Source organism: Ictidomys tridecemlineatus, chromosome 5, assembly GCF_052094955.1.
Source record: "Ictidomys tridecemlineatus isolate mIctTri1 chromosome 5, mIctTri1.hap1, whole genome shotgun sequence".
Classification (NCBI taxonomy): Eukaryota; Metazoa; Chordata; class Mammalia; order Rodentia; family Sciuridae; genus Ictidomys; species Ictidomys tridecemlineatus.
The window spans coordinates 166,249,448-166,273,576 of record NC_135481.1 but is presented as its reverse complement, the minus strand read 5'-3'; the positions used below and the strand labels follow the sequence as shown (position 1 = coordinate 166,273,576).

At 37.5% G+C, this 24,129-nt stretch overlaps 1 protein-coding gene and 1 long non-coding RNA gene across 4 annotated transcripts in view; one reads left to right on the top strand and one right to left on the bottom strand.

The window, feature by feature from the left end:
* LOC120886167 (uncharacterized) overlaps window positions 1-20,739 on the bottom strand; it is a 274,114-nt gene extending 253,375 nt beyond the window's left edge. The window contains exon 1 of one of the 2 annotated variants that reach the window (XR_005728912.2): window positions 20,198-20,739. This is a non-coding gene — a long non-coding RNA (uncharacterized LOC120886167). The remainder of the gene's footprint in view (window positions 1-20,197) is intronic. The other variant, XR_013439552.1, reaches the window with a different exon arrangement.
* Window positions 19,768-24,129, top strand: part of Snap25 (synaptosome associated protein 25) — an 81,063-nt gene continuing 76,701 nt past the window's right edge. The window contains exon 1 of one of the 2 annotated variants that reach the window (XM_021723156.3): window positions 19,768-19,924. The gene's annotated coding sequence lies outside the window, so the exon portion shown is untranslated. The remainder of the gene's footprint in view (window positions 19,925-24,129) is intronic. The other variant, XM_005320481.4, reaches the window with a different exon arrangement.

Genomic DNA, 24,129 nt, shown 5'->3' with positions numbered 1-24,129 from the left:
ACAAGGGGATCGTAAAACAGCTTCATAAGTTGGTAGGGAGGGTAGGATGATATAAAATATATTTAAGGACCTTGGAAAGCACCTGACACCAAGCAGGAATCTATAAACGTTTCTTTCCCTCTTTTGTTCTTTTCAAACCATTTCTTCTTTTGTTAAAATTTTTTTAAGAGAGAGAGAGAGAGGATTTTAATATTTATTTTTTAGTTTTTGGCAGACACAACATCTTTGTTTGTATGTGGTGCTGAGGATCGAACCCGGGCTGCACGCATGCCAGGCGAGCATGCTACCGCTTGAGCCACATCCCCAGCCCCAAACCAAACCATTTCTTCTTAATTCTACCAAAGTTTCTTTCTCCATGAGCCTTCTTAAAAAGAGAGAAAACTCTAATTCTAATTCTGCCATTTGCTGGAATACTGGGTCAAGCTTTTCACCCCCTTACGATATCTAATCTTCACAATACCTCTATGTGAGTTCATCTCCATTTTATAGAGACTTAGAAAAATTAAAAACATTTCCCAAGTTTATAGAGTCTTTTAGTAATCTGTTGCTATGGTAATGCAATAGTGCAAACCTCCCCAAAACTCAGTGGCTCTGGACAACCACTGTTTGGTCTGGCTCATCAACCTGTGGGTCAACATGGTCATTCTGCAGATGAGAGTTGGCTTTAGCAGCTGCAGTCATCTGGGCTTTGGCAAACCACTTTAGTCAAAGACCAAAGAACAATAAGTGATCAATAAGTCTCTGGCTCCTTTATTAAATAATGATTGTGAGCCAGACAACTAACCTTCCCAGCACCCAAGGCCAGGAATCTCCTTTGCCCCAGTGCCTTAAACCCATATAGTCCTAGAATCTAGAAATTAGAATGAAAACCTGTGTTTCTGGCAGAAAGGCTGTCTCTCACCTCCATATGACTCCTAAGAGAGGTGAGGTAACTGAGAGCAGGACAAAGACTATCAAGGGGGTACAGGTGCTCCCAACACCTACCAATTCAAAGGGAGAGCAATCAAATGCAGAATTTTCCATAGATGGAGATTATTGAAATTGATACTGAGGCACAGCCCCAGACCAAAATGTGGTCCATAAACCAGTAATATCAGCATTACCTTGGAGTTTGTGAGAAATGTGGACTCAGCTTCTATTCCAAACCTACTAAATCAGAACCTGAGAAGCATTGATTCAGCAAGAATCCCAACTGGATCATACCACTGGAAAAGCATTTGTTACCAGACTTATTACATCAGTTAAGTAAATGCTTCAAGTCCTAGCACCTTGTTGGGCCTCTAATCTCCCGCCCAAGTACTTAATGCCTTCAGTTACTCAAGAGGCCCCACACTCTGGGATGAGCATCTGTTACTGTTGTTTTCCCAATATTCATTCCTCCTTCCTGTTTACCTCACTTTTCTTTGAGGAGGACTTTCCTTCCCTACTCTCAGTTCATGTGTTTGTGTGGGACTTATCACAGCTCCAGGATGGATATTTGACCATGGTGTTGCCAAGAAAGAAATGTCAGAGATTTTGCTGAAATTCTTAGGAATGTAGTCTGTCCTTTTCTACTGTCAATCATAAGTGGTGAAGTCCTCTGAGAATGAAGTCAACACACAAATAAGGAGAGAGACATTCCTTTGAGTACATATATCCAGTCTGGCTTAAACCTACAGACCTGGCCTCAGACTTGAATTAAATAAGCTGATTCATTCCCATTTGTGCCTAAGTTATTATGGTCTGGATTTTATACCTCACAAGCAAAATAGTCCTGCTATGAGCCATTCCATATTCCAGGCTAGCTAACCCCATACAATCCTTAAACTCAGTTTCCAGTCTCTCTTATTTTCTCCATCACCTGTGACAGTAACTTTCCAAATTCCAAATTCCAAAATGTTTATAATTATATTTGCTATCATGGTCACAAGTCTCATGAGATCTCATAAAGTAATATTAGAATTTTCCCCAGAGATTTGGGCAAGACCAGCAGTATTAGCATCACCTGGGAGCTTGTTCAAAATACAGAACCTCAGACTCCACCCAGAACAGCTGAATCAGAATTTCTATCTTAACAAGATCCCCAGGTAATTCATGAACACAAATTTGAGAAGTGATTCTCTAAAATGTATCATATTGTAGGAGAAAGTTACCACCTGGGAGTTAAAAGGCTGGACCTTTAGCTCCTTCTCTGCCTCAGTTTCCTCATAAAATGAGCAGATCAGACTATTGCAAAGTTTTACTTCAGCCCAGACTTTGTAAGACATTCATACTTGCAGGTCCCTGTCTCAAATAGATTGTGATAACCTGGCATATGCTGATTAATAAGAAAGGTAGAGGGCTAAATAAATAAATAAATAAATAGGTGTCTCTATCAGAAAGAAATTGGTTGGACCTTGAGTATGTCAGGATATCCATTTCCAACTAAAGACAGTGCTTCATTTCACAAATAACAGATGCTCATGAGGAAAGAATCCCAGAGTGATTGAATAGTTTTCAAAAAGCCACTGTTGTTTCCTTTTGTTTTTTGTTTCTGTAACAAAATACCTGAGTAAAACAATTTAAAGGAGAAAAGATTTATTTTGGCTCATGGTTTCAAAGGTTTCAGCCCATGCTCAGCTGGCTCCATTGTTCCTGGGTCTGTGATAAAGCAGTATACCTCATGGTAGGACAGAGTAAAGCTGCTCACCTCATGGCAGTTGAAAAGATGAAAGAGAAAAGACCAGGGACAAGATATAGTCCCCAAAGCCACACTCCCAAGGACCTACTCTCTCCAACTAGATTTCAACTCCTACAGCTTCTACCACCTCCCAATAGTCTATTTACCTATGAATCCCTCAGTGCATGAATCCATTGATGAAATCAAACCCCTTCTGATCCAATAACTTCCCAAAAGCCTCACCTCTGAATGTTGCTGCATTGAGAACCAAACCTTCAACACATGGGCCTGTGAAGAACATACCAGATTCAACTATAGGAGCCACACAGCACAGGCACAACAGATTAGGAATGAGAACATGCAGCAGAGCTGTGATGGTACAAAAGGACAGGGTAATGTTTGGGCACTTGCACTCTGGAATTAGCATTTGGGGCACTTAAGGGCTGAGTGTCCATTGGCAAGATACCTTACTGCTTTTTGCCTCAAATTGCACATCTGTTCAATAGGCAATATAACAATATGAAGTAATAGGGGGTTAAATCTGTAAAGCATTTAGAACTATTCTGGCAACATGTTCTTCTCGCAAGATTTAAGGACCTGGCAGTGTACATGGAATCCTAACTTACTCGGTTCTTTTAAAAATTTCTTTGATCTTTTTGCATGACAAAAGTCACTAAATCCTTCATATAAATTACTTGCCTGTAATCTATTCTTAGTAGAAGGTACCTGCAGCAGTAGGTTTCTTGAAAGAAGAAAAAAAATTGCATAAAAAGATTGTGTGAATGAAATGGATCAGAAAGAAGTATTTTGGAAAGGGGGAAAAAAAGTCAACTCCTTTCCTTTAGCTTATCTATGGTTTACTCAGAACAGTAGGTCAAAGTCCTAGATGAACATACAATTTTTTTAAATTATAAGTGTCCATGAACCACTTCAATACAATTAATAATAATTTCTAGAAATGGTACCCAAGAATCAGTGTTTCTTTTCTCATAAAATATATACAAAATACACTATCTTAACAATTTTTAAATGGCAGTCACATTGCATTATCATGTAACCATCTCCAGCATTCATGTCCAAAAATCTTCTCATCTTGCAAAACTGAAGCAGTGTAACCATTAAAAATAACTTTCAGTCAGGCACAGTGTCCGTGCTTATGATGGAAACAATTCAGGAGGCTGAGGCAGGAGGATCAATTTAGTGAGGCCCTAACCAACTTAGGGAGATGCTGTCTCAAAAAATAAAAATAAATAAATAAGTCCAGGTACAGTGGCACAGGCCTGTAATCCCAATGGCTTGAGGCTGAGAAGGAGGATGATGAGTTCAAAGCCAGCCTCAGCAACAGCAAGGTGTTAAACAACTCAGTGAGACCCTGTCTCTAAATAAAATACAAAATAGGGCTGGAGATGTTCCTAAGTGGCCAAGTGCCCCTGAGTTCAATCCCTGGTATCCCCCCACAAAATAAATAAATAAATAAATAAGCTCTAGATATGTAGCTCAGTGGTTAAGCATCCCTGGGTTTAATCCCTTGTACCAGAAAAAAAAAAAAAAACAACTCTCCATTGTTTCCTTCTCTATCCCAGTAAGCACCATTCGATTATCTGTCCCTATGAATTTGACTACTCTAGGTACTTTATGTAAGAGGAATCCTACAGTATTTGTCCTGAGGTATCTAGCTTATAACATATGTTCTCAAAGTTCATCTATGTAGCATGTGTGAGAACTTTCTTCCTTTTTAAGGCTAAAAAATACCCCACTGTAAGTATATAATACATTTTTCCTATCCAGTCCTCCACTGAAGAGTACTTGGTTTTTTTCCACCTTTTGGCTATTGTGAATAATACTGGTTTAAACTTGAGCATACAATTCCTCTTCAAGAAGCTGCTTTCAATTCTCTTTCTTATATACTCAGCGGGGGAATTGCTGGAGCATATGGCAATTCTATTTTTAATTTCTTGATGAACCATCATACTGTTTTTCATAGTGGCTGCACCATTTTATACTTTCACCAACAGTATAAGAGAGTTCCTGTATCTCCACATCCTTGCCAACATTTGTTACTTCCTGTTTTGCTGTTGTGTTTATAGTAGTCACCCTAAAGGATGTGAAGAAGCAACATCTCCAGTTGGTTTTGATTTGCATTTTCCTTGGCATAGACTTATTGGGCATTTGTATTTTTTTTTTTTTTAGAAAAGAATACCTATTCAGGTCCTTTACCCAATTTAAACTAGGTTGTTTTGTTGTTTATTACTGAATTATAGGAGTTCTGTGTATATGTTGTATTTTAATCCATTATCAGATAAATTATGTGCAAATAATATGAGTTGCCTTATTTTAATTATTATTATTTTTATTTGTTCTACTTAGTTTTACATGACAGCAGAATGCATTTCAATTCATCATACACAAATGGAGCACAAAATTTCAATTCTCTGGTTGTAATCAATGTACAGAAGCATCATATATGTACCTAGGGTAATGATGTCCATCACATTCCATCATCTTTCTTGCTCCCACACCCCTCCCCCCACCCTTTGCCCAATCCAAAGTTCTTCCATAGTCAAATCATTGTTGTAAAGCAAATCCCCTGTTTTCTATTGAAAGTTTCATAGCTATATTTTTCCTATATTTAGATATTTGATAAACTTTGAGTTAAGTTTTGTATATGGTATAAGAAAAGAGTTCTATTTCATTATTCTGCAAGCTTATGTCCTGATATATAGGCACCATTTGTTGAAGAAAAGACTGAACTTTCCCTCACTAAATTACATGGTCTTGTCACTTTTGATCAAAAATCATGTGAACGTATAAGTAAAGGATAATTTCTGAGTTCTCTCTTCTATTCCATTAGAATATATATTACTACATTGCTTTCATTACCATAGCGTTGTAGTAAGTTTTGAAACCAGTAAGCGTAAGACCTCTAACTTTGTCTTTTTTGTCAAGAATGTTTTGGCTGATCAGGGTGCATTGAGATTCTTTCTGAACGTTAGAGGATTTTTTTCCTTTTTTTGAAAGAAATGCAAATGGAATTTTGATAAGGATTGTATCTAACCACTTTGGGTAGTCTTGACATCTTAACAATTCTAAGTATACTAATCCATGAACACAGAATGTCTTTCCATTGATGAGTGTCTTCTTTAATTTCTTCTTTGATATTTCAGAAATGTTGTGTGGTTTTCTGTTTTCATGTCTTTTGGCTCAATGGATAAGTTCATTTCTAAGTATTTTATTCTTTCCAATGCTATTGTAAGTTGAATTGTTTTCTTGATTTCCTTTTCAAATTGTTCCTTGATGGTATATAGAAAGATAACTGGTTTTTGTGTTTTGATTTTAATCCTGTAACTTTGCTGAACTTGTTTAACTCTAAAAGTGTGTGTGTGTAATCTTAGAGTTTTCTATATATGAGATTAGGCCATGGGTATGCTTACAAAATGGAGACAGAGATTTGGACATCTATACACAGAAGATAAGGTGATGTAAAGTCAAAGAGATATGAAAATTCTAGCCTTAACGATTGAAATGACCCAGCCACAAGCCAAGGAATTCTAGCAACCACCAGAAGTGGGAAGAGATAGGAACAAATTCTCCCCTAGAACTCTCTGAGAGGACAAAATTCTGCCAATATGGTGGTTCCAGCCCATTGATATTCTGGACCTCAGAGTTATAAGAGAATAGATTTCTGTTGTTTTTAAGCTGCTACGTTTGTGGTATTTGTTACAGCAGACAGAGAGAACTACATTCTCCATATTTTGCAGCCAAAATTAAGAACCTTTGGTCTGTAGATGTGTGAGAACAGAGGGTTCAGGTGATTTTAAAAATAGAAAATTGCTGCTACTCTTTTTTTCCACCCAGAGTATTTTCAATTTAAATGTAACTTAGGGAAGTGTCATGAACTTTCTTAGCTCCTAGGAGTTCTTTATAGGTAGTTAGAGATCAAAAGGTTGGAGACAATAAGGAATGAGGATGCCAAGGCTGAGTAGAAAAGTGACAAGGAAAAAGATCCTTGCATAAACAGGAGCCTGGAACCCAGGGTAAACAGGAGACTTTGGACAGGATGAGATAAGAGGTACAGTGGGTCTTTTGTCCAATGCATAGAAGCTTTGAGTTTGGACAGATGGAAGTGGGGGCAGGGGTTAAGGCCAGAGGTCTAGAAAGAATGTTATGACAGTTTCAATACAAGATGGTCAAAGGCTGATTCGGAACTCTTGGTAGAGAAGCTACCAGAAAAAGTGGGGGATTTCCCAAGAACTATAAATAAGATGGTAGTAGGACATTGGCAGGAGTGAAACCTGATAAAGAAATAAATATGAGGAATGGAAAATGAGTAGCAATGAGTAGCAATGATTAACTTAGGAGGATATATATATATTATATATATATTATAATATTATATATATTATAAGGAAAATATATATAAGCAAATGTAGGTAACTATTAAGGAGATACACAGTTCTCCATAATCACATTTGTTTAGGTTAATGTTTAATTTTTTTTTGGAATGTAAATTGATTTACTATATTCACATATTTCTTGAACAATTACCACTATCTAATTTCAGAATTTCAGAATAGTTTTATCACACCAAAAGGGAAACATGCCCTCACTGGCAGTCATTTCCCATTTGCTCTTCCCCTTACCCTCTGGCAATCATTAATTGACTTCCTGTCTCTATAGATTTGCCTATTTGGGGCATTCCATATAAATGTAATCATACAATATGTGGTCATTTTGTGTGTGGCTTTTTTTTTACTTAGTATAATGTTTTGGTTCATCCATGCTGTTCCATATATCAGTGCTTCAGTCATTTATATGAGCGAGTAATGTTCCATTTTATACATTACCACCCTTCATTTGTCCATTTATCAGTTGATGGACTTTTGGGTTGTTTCTTTTTGGGGGATGATAGGCATATGCTGTTATAAACATTTGTATAGAAGTGTTTTGTGAATAACAGTTTACAGGGTTTTTTTTTGACTACATGCCTAAGATTAGAACTTGTGGGTCAATAGAAGATTTTTGTTGAAATCTTTAAACTAAAAAATGTTTTCCAAGATAGCTACACTATCCTTCATTATCACATATTTCACTAGCAGATGAACATTCCATTTTCTCTATTTGCCAATATCTGTTGTTTTGCACTTGTTGGATTATAGATATCTTAGGAATGTGAAAGAGTATCACATTGTACTTTTGATTTCTTTTTTCTTGATGACTAATAATGTCAAGAATATTTTCATGTGCTTATTAACCATTGGTATATCTTTCGAGGAGAAGTATCTATTTAAATCTTCTTTTCCCTCATTTTAAAATTGGATTGGTTTTTCATTATTGAGTTGCAACTGTGTTTTATAAGTTCTGGATTCAAGTCCTTTATCAGATACATGATTCACAAATATTTGTCTCATTACATATTTTTTTTGTCTTTTCATTTTCTTGATGATGTGTTGATGATCACATTTAAGTTTGTTTTGTTTTGAGGAAGTTGAATCAATCTTCCTCTCCCTCTCTCACCCACCCCCTCTCTCTCTCTCTCTCTCTTTCGCTGTGTGTGTATGGCGGGGGGGGGGGGGGGGGCAGGATGTTCTTTCACTCATGTTTTGGTGTCGTATCTAAGAATGCATTGTCTAATCCAGGGTGATGAAAATTCTCATACTTATTTTCTTCTTCTAAGATTTTTTATGGTTTTAGCTTTTACATTTAAGTCTTTGGTCAGTACTGAGTAAATTTTTGTACACGATATGGGAAAAGGCCAAATCCATTATTTCACATATCAATATCCAATTTTCCTAGCATCATTTATTGAAAAGACTGTCCTCTCCACCATTGAATGATCTTGGCACTTTCCTCAAAAGTTATTCAATCATAAATATAAAGGCTTATTTCTGGGTCTTCTATTCTATTCCACTGGCCTGTTTTTATGCCAATATGATACTGTTTTGATTATCTAGCTTTGTTGGAAGTTTTTAAACCAGGAAGCCTGAAACCCTCAACTTTGTTGTCTTCAAGATTGGTTTGGGTACTCAGGATCCCTTGAAATTGTATGTGAATTTTAGAGGGATTGTTTTTCTGTTTCTGCAAAAATTTCAATGGAATATTTTTAGACACTACAGTAAGTCTATAGATGATTTGGACAGGTTATTTGTGTATATGATATAAGGAAAACATCAAAGTTCATTTTTAATTATCTTATTGATGCTACTGTAAATGGAATTGTCCTCTTAATTTCATTTTCATATATTCACTTTATCAGTGCTAATGAATATAAATGTAATTGATTTTTGCTTATTGATTTTTTATCCTGCAAACGTGTTGAACTTGCTTATTCCTTCAAAGTGTATGTGTGTATGTGTCTGTGTGTGTGTGTGTGTGTGTGTGTGTGTGTATTTCTCAGGATTTTCTACATTCAAAAATCATGTCATATGCAATTAGGGATAATTTTAATTTTTTCTTTCCAATCTGGATGCTTTTTTATTTCTTTTCATTGTTTGATTGCTTTGACTGGAAATTCAAATACAATATAGAATAGCAGTGATGAAAGGAGACTTCTTGGTCCTTTTTCCTGATCCTTGGAGAAAAACTCTCAGTATTTTTCCATTAAATATAATGTTAGCTATGGATTTTTCACAGACAGCCTTTATCAGATTGAGATAATTCCCTTCAATTCCTAGGTTGTTGAGGATTTTATCATGAAACGTGGTTGTATTTTGTCACAGATATTTTCTATGTCTATTGAAATGATTATGTTAATTTGTATTTTATTCTAAAAAATGGTATATTGCATTCAATAATTTTTGGTGTTGAGCAAATCTTGCATTTAGAACAAATCTCACCAGATTATTTTATGTTTGCTTTCAGGTATTTTGTTGAGACTATCTTCTGTTTGTACTCATAAGGGATATTGATGTGTTACCTTGTTTGTGAAGTTCTTGTTTGGTGTAGATAGGTAATGTTGGCTTCTTGCCAGTTTCATTTTTTGGAAGACATTTTTTGAATTGGCATTAATTCTTTTTCAAATTATACTAAGATTTACCAATTAGTCCACTGTAGGACTGAGAATAGGAAGATGGGAAAAGGGTTAGATGTTTTTATCAAGTTTTTCTTGAATAAATGCTCTTCAGATTGGCTAATTTTGGTTAATTTCAAGTCTTGAAATAAATTTACTTCGACAAATTTTTTCCATTGTTCTTGCTGCTTTTTAGCGGAGTATTTTTTCAGAGATCCTTAGTCCACCATTCCAAAAGTGGCTCTTCTATATCATAACTTCATTATAAAACTAGTGGCTACAACAGACCTCCTATCTTGATGTCAGCTCTCACATCTTAATTTTCAATTGTCATCTCAGTCTCTCAACTAAGCATTGCCAAGAAAAAGAACAGGGTTAAAATTCACTTAAGGAAATCATTTTCTTTTCTCCACTACAACAGTTGATATCATTTTTATAGGCTGAGTAAGAAAGTTTTCAGAACTCATGTGCCTTACAGGATAGGACACTGAAGGCAAAACATAGCAGCACATGCAAACTAGGAGTACCTGCTTAAAAGCACCTGAAATAATTTTGTTATCTCCATTAATTTTAAGGAAATTAATATATTCACTTGAACACAATAATTTAAAAAATTAAAAATAATAAAATCTTACAGCTTAATCTTGTCCTTCCCAGAAGTAACCATCTTTAAATATTTGTTTTAAGTTCTTCTTGATGTTTATAGATGTAATTGTAAATGATATATTTTATATATTGAATGGTCAACTTTAAATAATATATAATTGCCTTGTATAAAAGAAAACAAAATTGCCTCTTTCTCCTTTATTTCACCCACTAAATTTTGGTTCTAATATTACTTTCGTTATTGTTGTTGTTTGCAAACTTAAAAATTATATATATATATAAATTTACACTTAATCACATACCAAAATTAAACTCTATTTTTACTTCTATCAACTTTGTACAGAGTCTCTTAACTTTTTACCATATTGCTGCAGTTTGGCTGGGCACAAATCATGAGCCACTCAGGCAGGAACAAACTTTATTTCTGAACTCCACCAGCACACTCCACACACGCTTCCCGGGAACGCTCCCCAACGCCACAGCTCCTCTAGGAACTACCAACCGGAAATCCCTCCTCTGGCACTTCCCCAACCAATTCGAACTCTCCAGAAATCTCTGTGAGAACTCCAAAGTAGTAGGCCGAGGCAGACTGTAAAGGTCTAATATACAATTGAATCAATCCAGCATCATCTTAATGGCTCGACTCTCAACCAATACTATTGGCAAAATGCCAGGGGCCATTCCGACTCGGCTGTGGCTCTCAGCACCACATAAAATGAATAAATTGAGACTTCTAATTACCTAAGACCTCTACCCTGACCCCTCCTAAGCCTCTTTCTTTGTCTTCTACATTCTGTGAGCTTTGTCACCACTTTTACTTTTTTGGGACTCAGACATTTAGATTCTGTTAGGTAAACATAATTTGTCATTCATGCTTGGTCTACAGCTTGATTTTAATCTTTGAAAATCAATAAATAGCATTTCCAGGATAATGATTTTTGAAAACAGTATTTATTGTTGGACCCAATAAAGTGGTGAGTATTTAAAGAAGAAATATTCATATTGCACTAAATATTTAATCAAGAAAATGATAAAAAGATAAATCAAATATCTTTCTTTAAACACCATAAAAAATTGCTCATAATCATGTCATATTATAATTGACTTCATATTGGGATCAAAAATATATGGTAGAATTTTTGTGTTCCTATAATTTATAGGAGCATTTTATTTTTATTTTTAAATATTTGTTTTAACTATGGGGGGGAGGAGGAGAATCTATGCAAATGTCAGCCTAATACTAGAATCATCTACCTTTTAAAATATGCTGTGTTTCAAATGATCCATTTTACACTGATTTATTTCTATACCGCCTTACTAGCTCTGATACTAAAAAAATAAATCTTAGTTTCAATGTTTCCTAAATTTCCTGACTCCCAGCTATCAGTGGATTTTTTTGTGAATTGTTGTACTATTGCATACAATTCTTTGAAAATATCTTTATTTACAGAAATAATACCTGGAAGGTAATCTTCCTCAGCATATCTACAAATACCTTTATTTTGCTCTTTATTTGTTTCAATAATTTGGATTGACATAGACTAACACATTGAAAGAGATTTTTTATTGCAGTATTTGAAGGCCTGTTTAAACTATAGGGGAGTGACTATCATGATGGATTGATGACTACCATGTGGATTAAATGCCATAAAAAATAGCTCATAATCATGTTATATTATATTTTACTTCATGTTGGGATCAAAAATATATGGTAGAGTTTTTGTGTGCCTATGATTTATAGGGGCATTTTATTTTTATTTTTAAATATTTGTTTAAATTATAGGGGAGGAGGAGATATCTTGTTCTATTGATGACTACCATGCTGATAATTCTGATGTTGATGCAATTCTTTTTTCTTTGCATGTGATCCATCTTCTTTGCCTCTATGGACATTCTTAATATCTTTTCTAGGGGAAGTTAAGAATTATGCAAAAGAAGAAGCATATTCATTTTGTGCCACTGACTTATCAGTGAACAATATTTACTTAATCATATTAATGGCTGTGTGACTAACCAAAAAGCTATAATATTAAAAGGATGGGAAAAAGAAAGGAAGATGATACAATAGAACTCAATTAGCATGTGCTATAACAGGAAGTCTATCTTACAAATCAATAATTAGCAATGTCTACTTATTATTTAGAAACAAAGAAGAACTTATCCAAAAGAAGGCAAATATCATTGAAAACTATTGCCTCTGAGAATATGATATAGATGTAAACAGTTGTATGTCAAGAGGAGAAAAGTGCTATGAATAAAAAATAGTGCAAGCTAAAAGAATAAAGAATGATAATGCAGTGGAGCTAGCAATTGTATCTAGCTTGCATTGTTAGAGAACACCCCTTTGGAAAAGTAGTATTTGAGGAGTTAAGACATAAGAAACTCTGAGAAGAATATTTCACAACAAGAAGTAATAGTAAAAAAAATAAATAAATAAAAAAGAAGTAATAGTAAGTACAAAGATCTTGAGGCAGGATTGTGCTTAGTTGTTCTATGAACAGAAGAAGACCAATGTAGTTGGAGTAGGAAAACATAGAGGATGAGTGTTGGGTTATGAGTTTGGATAGGTGGCCAAGAGCAGAATAGTGTAGAGAAAAGGAAGGATTTTTTAATATATATTTGCTACCAGGGATTCAACCCACTTAACCACTTAACCACTGAGCCATATCCCCAGCCCTTTTTAATTTTTACTTAGAGACAGGGTCTGGCTAAGATGTTAGGGCCTTGCTAAGTTGCTGAGGCTGGCTTTGAACTTGTGATTCTCTTGCTTCAATCTATTGAGCTACTAGGATTTACAGGTGGGTGTCACAATGCCCAAATGATTTGGGACTGTATTTTTAAAGTAGAGCAGCATTTGATCATAGATAACATGTGTGATAGATGTGTGAAAGACAATGATGAAATAATATAAGATTTTCATTCCTGAAGAACTAAGAGGATATAGTTGCTATTTGCTAGTAAGGGGAACCTCTTGGTATTAAAAATCTGAATTCTACTTTGGACATGCTAAGTTAAATGTCCATATTTGCCTTATATTTAAGTTCAGATATCAAGTAGGAAGTTGTATATACAAGCTAGTGTTCAAGAGATAAAGCAGGGCTGACTATGTAAATATGAGAATGTTGGCACATAGATATTCCTGATACCCTGAAGTTGGATAAAATTAACAAGAAATGAGTGTTTAGAGGAGGAAAGCTCTATAAATGAGACTAGGGAAGATGATGCAAAGCCAGCAAAGGAGAGCAATAATAAAATAGTCCTAAGTATTTTAGTTTGGGAGAGGACACCTGGTGAGATTATTAATTAAGAATGGAAGGAAAGAAGCAGGCTCTTGCAAAGTAGAGGGAATCAACTTATGCATTTATATGTTCAGCTGGAGGTGCCTTTGATCCATCCTGATGACAATGTCTAGTAAGAAAGTATAAATATGACTCTGAAATATCACTCATAATGGTTAGTGAGACTGAGAATATGAAAATAAGTCATATATATATATATATATAGAGAGAGAGAGAGAGAGAGAGAGAGAGAGAGATGGTTGAACTCAAGCATCTTAATCAGATATTCTGATAACAACATATGAAGAAAATAATAGGACATTTCAGTCTCTTTGTGTACCATGGTCCATACAGAAGTCTTATAAATGGATGAGAGTTCTGAATTATCTGATATGGAATTTAAAATAGAAAGTTTTTAGAACCTAATCCAACTATCAGCTAGCTGTGTGGTATAAGTAAGATCTTCATACACTAACTAGGAATTAAGAAAATAACTACTGTAGCACAAGTTTTTGCTAGAATAAAATGAGACCATGTGAATGACAATGCTTTGCAGCTTATTCAAAATTATGCAAATGATAGCTTTTTTGTTGTTGTTGTTTTTTCCTCTTTGGCTTAGAGTTCAGAGCTTTCATGATGGAGAGGCAGAACAGGTTCCATAGACATATGGAGCTCCCGGGGGGCTTGTGTGGGACTCAGGGAAATGTCCAGTTTAACCTGCTGGGAAATACTATTTTGCTACTTCAGCCCATCTGCTATGGAAAATCAGGAGCCAATAAAGAAGAAACAGGTGAGGGCACCTGATAAAGAGAGCTTTAAGGAATGGAAGGAGTGAGTACACCATGTCAGGTGCACTCCAAACTCAATAAAGATGAAAAGTTCATTGGACATATTCAAGAGATCCTTGATACAATCTCTGTGGTATTAGAGTACGCCTTGCCTAACCTGGTGCCTGTAAGAACTTCTTTGGCAGTATCCACAGAGTGGCACTGGATATCCTTGGTCCATTACCAGCTATATCCTGAATCATTTGCCACAATCCACTTCAACCTGATTCTTACCCCATTTCATTGCCTTTGGAATCAATTCTTGTTTAAGCATCATATTATCCTTCTTAAAACTACTAGTCCACATTATTGTTCTGTTCTGACCTGTGGCTGGCCCTATCAAGTATATTCTGAATGCATTTTCTAGCCAGATTCTTTAAGCTGTATTAGGTATTGATCTCTGAATTGCCTTCTTGATTATATTTGCACTCTCTTCCTTTGAATATGTTGTTTCTGTTTACTTGAAGTAAACAGCCTAGACCACTTTCTTGTTTTCACCCAATAAAATCAGTGATTTAGACTCATCTGTTAACCAATGAAAGCCTGAGCCACTAGTGAGGAAAGAAATACAAAACCACAGTATATTGAAGCACAGAGATTATCAGTAGGGAGAAAAAGTGCATCTGATGGAGTGGAAAGAATATAGTAATTATGAACTTGGACCCTGGGGTTCAAATGTCAACTTGAGCCACCTATTAGCCAAATCCTTGCTCAGGTTATTTAACCTCTCTAACTCACAATTTCCTCCTTTATTTTACTTGGACCCCAATATAGTCTAAGGCCAATTATGGGACAGGTATCAGATGTTGAATAAATGAGTGGCTTAATACAGGAAGAAATTTAAGGCCTACAGCAATTAAATGATAATATCTAGTGGGGGCTAATGAAGAAATCAACTCCCCACATTAAAGCAGAAGTAAATGTCACATGTCATTTCTTAGTAAAATAAAGTTAAAAGCTTTCATCAAGATGATAGATCTATCATCCCATCAGACTTTTTGAATTTGACTACCATTTTATCTTTCCCTTTGCCTCTCAGTGTCACTAGACTCTTACTCCCTTTTTGGCCACAAACATGTATTGGCACTACAAGGGTTTAGGTATGTTTATGGATAAAAGTGAGTCTGGAATAAGGAATAGGAGTGTGGAAACACCCATCCTCCGATTCCTGAGCAATCTTCTCTTTCCTTTCCACAATGCTTAGTAAATAACAGTGTCCCTTAAAGTTCTGGGTATGTGGTCTTATTTTTCCTTAACATGGCTAATATTCTTGATTTTCATTCTACCTCTCACAAGGTATTTCCCTACCTCAGAGGCTTCAGTGAATAAGGACAGCCTGAGGAGTTTAGGCCTGGAGCACTTAAGCTTTCCCAGTATCCTACAGGGTGATTGGTTTGGGTTTGGAACAAGGGCTAGAAGAACATAAAGGAGAAATGGCAAACAACCCAAGGAAACAAAGCAGTTGATCTGTCAAATTGTATATTCTGCCTCACTGTAGTATGCTGTTTTTAAGCCTTTGGGTATAAACCAAGGAGTGGGATAGCTGGTGGTTCCATTCCAAGTTTTCTAAGGAATCTCCATACTGCTTTCCAGATTGGTTGCACCAATTTGAAGTGACACAGCCACATCAATGTTTATAGCAGCACAATTCACCATAGCTAAATTGTGGAACCAACCTAGATGCCCTTGAAGAGATGAATGGATAAAGAAACTATGATATATATATATATACACACACACACACACACATAAAAACAATGGACTATTACTCAGCATTAAAAAAATAAAATCAAAGCATTTGCAAGTAAATGGATGGAGTTGGAGAATATCATACTAAGTGAAGTAAGTCAATCTCAAAAAACCAAAGGCCGATTGTTTTCTATACTAAGTGGATGCTGATCCATAATGGGGTGAGGCATGCAAGAAATGGAGGAACTTTGGATAGAGCAAAGAAGAAAGAGGGGAAGGGGGGTAGGAAAGATTGTGGAATGAGATGGACATCATAACCCTAGGTACATGTGTGAAGACATGAATGGTGTGACCCTACTTTGTGTACATCCAGAAAAATGAAAAATTGTGCTCCATTTGTATTCTGTGAATCAAAAAGCATTCTGCTGTCATGTATAACAAATAAATCAAGTAATTAATTTAAAAAAAAACATTGTATATTCTTTTTCCCAAACCTTGTATCCTCACAGGACTTGAAATACAGTCACAGGGTGTCAGACAGGTCCCAAAGGAGGATGCTGGGGATAGAGCTTCTAAGCTGGACTAGTTCTACACTACTTCCAAGTTAACTTTGGAAAGATCATATCGTGTTTCATAAAAGCTTTTATTACTAGTCCTTATGAATTTGTAATTACTGAGCCAGCCCTAAACCTGGAACTTTACCTCAGAGATACAAGATGGAGCTACTGCAAACTAGACTTCCTTGGGGCATGGTATACCAAAAGAGATTGAATTAGCATAGAGTAAATATCCAGCCAGCAGAGTAGTAATTTTCTCCTTACTTGTGGAATGAGTTCCTCAGCATTAGTTTCTCTGTGTTGATTCTTTGTAGAAATAACTCATAAGCAGCTGAATCATTTTGGAGCAAATTTTCCATCACCTTCCTTCTCTGTATGGTTCAGGCCTTTGTAAACCCCGAGTAACATAAATCTGCTGGTTCCCTGCTGGTAAGGATGACTATGGCGTTTTTTATTCGTTTTATTCCAGTTTGTTTTAATCAAATAATGAGAACACCCTAGGGGAAAATCTCATTATCATATTCAAAATACATTAAGAGCTTTCTGGTCATACTTAGCAGACTTATATTTATCCAATATTTCTCAAATTTGATTCTGTTATGTTTCCCAAAGCATGAAGAAATTCTCAAACAGCATCATTTCAAACGCAGCACAGGACAATAGAAAATGCTGTCACCTAATCCTGGAGGGCCTGTGGTATTTTCTGTGATGGCTGAATCAATCTGAATCCCTCCTTTTTTTTTTTTATCTGTAGTTTTCAAAGATGTCAATGTGGAGCATCAGCAGTTGAAAACTCAGAATACCAAGCCTGTCCTCCCCTGTGACTGTCACAAATCTTTTGCCTGCAGGATGAGCCTCCATCACTGACGTAGTTACTGTTTTTTTTTGTTTTTTTTTTCCCTTAAATCTGGAAAATCCCCCGCCTCCTCCATTCTTTCACAAAATTTTCTGCCTGAATCATTTCTAGTCTAAGGGTCATACACACATTTTGCTTTTCCAAAAGCAGGATTTTCTTTTTGTTTTTCTTCTTGCTCTTTCTCCAAATTTCTGCATGCTGCCTTTAGGTCACATTTTGGGAAAAATTCTAACAATAAAGGATTTTTCAGAGCCTTTGTATTTTCACCACTATCCCTACCCTATTCCAGCTTACTTTATAATGAAAGTAAAACCCATGGGGTGGGGGCAGGATTTACAGGCAATCTAGTATCTAAAGACCAGGCAGATTCTTTTTCTTTATTATGTAAGAATCTTGAATGTTTAATGAATATTTAAGTAAGTAAATTTCAGCAACATTCCTTATTTTAGAGATCATGCTTTAATGAAAATGCAAACACTACTTATTAATTATTATTGCAAACATTAATATTTCAAAATGCCCCTTGGGGTCAAGGAACCTTTAAGAAACAATGACTTATACTGATTTCAATTAAAAGCATCCTTTATTAAATTCTTACATCTCTACTCCTTCTAAATGCAGTCTCTTCACAACTCTTCTTCCCTCTCTCAGCTCCCGCCCCGCCCTCTCCCCACAATCGCGGGCAATTAAAAGCTTTATAATGCTTAAGCTGTCTCTTAGGCCAGCGCTTTCGAGCCCACTTCCCCCCCCCATCCCCCTACCCTACCCCCCGCTTTCCACCACTCTCTCTCCCCGTCTCCCATCGCTACCCCACCCTACTCTCAGTAGGGTGTCTTGTAGGTTGTTTTTCTGAACCCAGCTCTAAATTGTTTCTTCTACACTAGACAAGGATTTTCCATCGCCCAAAAGAGGCCATCAAGTTTTAAGATTGCGAGGCACGACTTCTAATCGCATCCTCCGCGGAAAAGTACAAACAGTTCCTCAGACTAGGTCCCCCACCTCCCACGCTCTTCCCAGCTCGCCCTCCCCGCGGAGAGCCCCGCGACAGCCTCCCCAACACCTGTGAATCATCCGAGAGAGGCTGCCACCGCGGAACTATTTGCATACCACCACCGCCACAGTTACCCCCCTCCCTGGGCACCTAATGCACACCAAGGGAAGACAGGGTGGTTTTATGATTATTATTTCTAATCTCTCACGACCATCGCAAGTCGCCTTTTTCGCTCATGCGGGGTCTGAGCATCAGAGGGTCCCCAGGACTTCCTCACTGATACCCAGGGTTTGCGAACTGAATGAACCACCAAAATTTCGTCGCATTCTGGTCTTTCTTGAACTCAAGGCCCTCCACCTTTTCCACGGGTGTCTGGTCCTATAAGGAGTGTACGTGACTCTGTGGACACTTCCTAAGAAATCCAACACAAACCCCCAGGCTCCCACTGCAAATCCGGTGGAAAACAGCGTCATCTCTTTTGCCCTCGGCAAACTACTCTCAACTCTGTGCCCTGAGTCCTAGCAAACCCACGCTAGCTGAGTTAACTACCCTTCCCTCCCCCTCTTCCCAACTCATCGGATGAATCTCAGTGATAACTGCTCTGACGTACTTTAAAATAAAGTATGCGAGTCTCTCTCCCGGACTGACCATATTACTGCAAACTCCAAGCCCTCGATGCTGCTTTCATAAAATAAAGAAACCACTCATAAAAGTAGCAACCTACGTAGCCTGGCCATATATGGAACTAGTGAAGGATGACAGGAATACCCCTTCGGATTCTTTTCTTTGGAGAAAACAGTTCTTAGAATCTGTCCCCACCCCTCCCACCTTTTGCTCCTCCTAGGCTTTCCTTTCCTCTGTGACTCAACTCAGCTGGGGATGTAGATATATATATATATATATATACACACACACATACATACACACACACACATATACACATATTATACATATACATGTATTCACACTCACATACATATGCATATATAAACATGCACATGTACACATATATACACACAAACATATATATGCACATACATAAACAAAATAAAGGCCATCAGGAAAACTGTTGCAAGATAAATGTGTTGCCAGAGACCGAGTGTTAAAATGGAGTCATAAGAATCGCCTCACTCGGGTGTTTATAAAGGACTAAAATACAGAGGTTTGCAGTAAAGCTCACAGGGAGCTGAGTCAAGCGCTCAGTACCTCCTGGCTCCTCCCCTCCCACCCCCAGACCACGTCCTCCCTCCGCCCTCCCCCCAGCACACTTCCTCCCCGCCCCTCCAGGCGACGGCTATTAAAAGCTGCTGACGTCAAAAGGGACGGCCATCTTTGATGAGGGCAGAGCTCACGTTGCATTGAAGACGAAACCTCGGGGAGGTCAGGCGCTGTCTCTCTTTCCCTCTCTGCACGGTGGCTCCTCCACACTTGCAACCTGCAGGGACTCGGCCAACACCACCCTCTGAAGAAGCAAAGGTAAGGAGCCCCCTCCCCGATCGTGGTTCTGGTTCTGGATGGCTGCATACCCAGAAGGGACCACAACTGGGCAGACCAAGTGAGCTTGGGCAAATAACAAGTATTTGTGCACTTAGGGTGCGGTATTCCGTGTGTGCACGTCTGACTAGACTCTCGCCTGGGGCTTTATAAAAGTATTTTCGAGGTGAGCTGTTTGGGGAAGAGATGAATGGGGACACTGCGGATGGAGCGATGGGAAGGAAGAGCAAGGATACGTGCGGAATGATAACTTACTCTTTTGAAACAGTAGTGGGACCCCCCTCTCTCTTCCATCTTGCGATGCAGTTTTCAGAGATGTTTAGGTTGTTAGGTTTATTGTTGTTGTTGTTTTCTGTAGACCCCCAAACAAGACAAAACAAAAAAAGCCATCCTGTCGTTCTACTGCTATTATTATGACTGTTGTCGTTAGGGCGCTATTATCCAAGGGAGAATTAAGGAGCCGGCAGGGTGTGGGCGCTGAGGAGCCGAAAGCAGAAGGGGGGAGTTCCCGCCCCGGGCAAGCTGAGCTGCGGCAGCGACAGCAGCCTCCATGCCCCAAGGACTTGATTTATGCCGCCTGCTCCACGTCAACTGCAGGCTGGCGGGAGGCGGGCAGGTCGTGCTGGGTGGGAGGGCTCTGCGGAGGGCTGGCGCGGGTGGGCTCCCCTGGAGGACTGCGGAGGCATGCACTCAGCACCCTGGACAGCACAGCAATACCCACCAGGGCTCGCGCTGGCGTTTGCGACCTTTCAGAACCGCGGACAGCGGTCCGGCTGCCGCACCGCATCTACCTGCCGCAGAGATGCTTGGCCAGCGTTAGACGTGCCAGGGCTGGAGGCCAAATTGTCTTTCTGAGACCCCAGTCTTACAGAGACTCTTAATAGAGCAGGCATACTAGGTTAAAATAATAAGTGAATAAATTCTGTCCACAGGGACTTTTTTACAGACAATTGCCTGCTGTCCTCACCTCCTGCATGACTTAAAAAAATAATAGTCTACTTGTAGAAATCTTCTGTGTTGCTCTCCACTGCTTCTTTCAAGTGGGAAATAAAACACCTTTAAAAATGCATTTAACCTACAGTATGATGTCAAGGTTTTTGTTTTATAACACAAGGCAGATCTGTCTATAGATCTTGGGTGGGAAAGAGATGTGTATGTATATATGAAGACGCCAACACTCTCTGTTTATACGAGTGATATATCTCTGTACATACTTCCATTTGATTAAAATGAAGGATTAGCTGAACTAAGCAGAATCAACTTTAATAATGAATCCTTCTTCCTCTTCCTTTGCCCTTTACTCTTATACTTAGGCAGGAACACAAGCACTCAGCCTCAAAAATACATCTCTGAGAAATAATGTATATATTTAACTTCTTTGATGATGGTTTCAGAGCTAGTGGAAGTATTTCTTATCAACATTGCTTATAGCTATCTGATAGCTTTTGATTTTGACAACATTAAAACTAGTCGTCCTTAGGAGAATTCAGCTGTGTCTTTCAGGGCAATGCAGGTGAAAAAAAAAATGGTATTAGGCTGACACTGGATTCTGACCTAAAGAACTACTGCAATTTCTATTATAGCACTGCGGGATTTTGCTGAGGCGATGATAAGTACTTTAACCACTTTTCACTCTGAGTCTACAAGCCTCTGAGTGAGCAAAAATCATCATAGGTATATAAATGTCATTTTGATAGAGACTCAAAAATTGTTACTAAATGACCAGGATCAAAATTGTACTATTTGAGTAGTTAGTAAAGAAAAGTAATGGCATCATATTTAAGAATATATACAACATATTAAAGGAATGCTATCATGATTCCCTAAAAAAACACCCAAAATAAGATCTTGCATTGTTTAGTTGTAACTCCAAACATCTATATCCTAAAGATACTAAAATTCTCTGTCCACATACAGAAGGTGATTTCATTTTCAGCTGTTTATTTATTTCCTAGTGTTTTTCCTGTTTTATGGATAGCCATGTGTTTCCCTATATGTATATGTTTATCTATTATTGCTCATGTATGTAAAATTATTTGGGTGGAAATTATTCAAGAACATGTAACTGCATAGAAGAAGTTTGAACTCTGAAATCTTCAGACAAAATAAACAACCATGTTTTGGTGGTGGAAGAAGGGGAGGAAATATGAGCAGGAGTCGATAAAAATGCTTTAACTTCATGCTGCATGTCCAAACAGCTCTCTGCGTTGATGCGTCAAATGAAAAGCCTAATGCTGCCAGAATTATGTGCTTGGACATTAGTAATTACTGCTGGGTTTGTTTGCTGGTGGAAGACTAGAGGGGGAGGGAGGTAGAGGACTGCAGTGAAGCTGGCAAAGGGCACAGAGCTGGAAGGAAGAGGCAATGTGCACAAATATAGAACTAATTCTAGAATAGCTTACTGAGAAATTAAAGACAAACATAATCAGAGCATGAATTTAACATTTATGTCATCCACAAGCTTCAGGGGAAATAAATCAGGAGATTTTCCATTTTTAAGTTTGAGTCTTAAAAATCCAGGGCAATGCGGTAAAAGAGGCAGGAGCAGACAGACAGAAGGATGAGCCAGGATACATTCCTGCAAACCCTCTGATGGGACCTGCTTATTTATTCATTGGTATTTCCTGTATTACCATATTGGTATTCATATTACAAAACAATTTACAATCTTTGTAATCCCCCAAGAATTCAGAATTTTATTTTTACTTTGGTAAACATGCACAAATACAATATAAACCACCCTTTAGTTACCGTGTCAAAAGATATCCCAAATCTGTAAATATTAACCCCAAGGCAAGGGTTACCAACTGAAAGAGTGCTGTTTCTTCCAGTGATACCTAAGAGCTGCGTAGCAACTAGCCTTAAGCACATATAGATCTTGACTATTAGTGGAAATGACAAAAAATCATTTTAAAGGTTGAGAGAGGAAACATGGAGAAAAAATAAATAATTCTGCCTTTTAGATGATGCTCTATGAACAAACAATATTTCTTACACTATAGGGCCACTTTACAATTCTAGAAAGCTGGGAAATTTTATGTTTTCAACCTCAGCGCTGGGAACATTTCTGCAATGTCATCCCTTGTCATCAGGGACCAACCTGATAGGAAGATATTGATCAATCAGTAAACACCAGCTACATAAGTGAATCACACAAAGGATATAAAATGTCATGGTCATCTGGTCTTTGACCTCAATTAAATTTAGGATATAGAAATCTTTCTAGAAACTACAATAAACCTGAATAAATAATATCAGAGTGAAAAAATAAAGCAATAGAAGAAAAATTCTGAGGGAACATGTAATTAATTTTGAAGTGAATGTGACCAATAATAAGGAGTATGATTTCTGAAGAGGGTAATATCAAAGTGGACTTGAATGCTTTGAGAGAAGAGGTAGGACTTAAGCTATCCTTTGAAGAATGGTGAGAGATTGGAAAGGTCTGCTAAGTAAAAGTTACACTAAGTATAAGCAGGATTTTAAGTTAGGCAAGCCCAAGCCATCTGTGGTCAGCAAACCCTGAGAATTATAACACATGGGAAGCTCTTTAGAATGGAGAGTTGGAGCTGTTTATAGTGGGCTTTGAATGCCAACCTGAGATTTTGATACTTTATCCTCCAAAGTTGATTTCTGAGCAGAAACTGATGTAACAAAGTAAACAGGTCCTTTCTAGTATCTGGGAATTGCTTTTGATAGATTTTATTTAATCTGTGCTCTTCCAGAAATAGGGGAGAGTCAAATAATATCATAGAGAGTTATTCAATCTTTTTAAAATCAGTTTTCATTTAAGCATCATTTATGATCACACTTCAGGAAACACTTGCATGAACATATTTTAGCCCTATCCAGAAACTAATTGTTAAGTTCCAGTTTTCCATTATTGATTAGAACAAATTTTCTGAAATGAGCACCTACCAGGGAAATTAAAAAGCAGTTCAGGAAGCTGATGATGAGAGGCCCTGGAAGGTACGCTTGAATAATAAACATGATGCAGAATTCTGTTTCACCCTCTGAGCATTTTGCATTGTCAAGTACACTGACTGGATAGGTGAAAAAACACGTCAGTTCTTCTGGGCGTGTTTCAGGCTGCATTAGAAGTAGAACCAGCCCCAACTAACTAAAAATGGTGGTGGGGGAGGGGAATTCTATGGCAACATTTTTAAAGCTGGGGTGAGATTGGGTGGGCA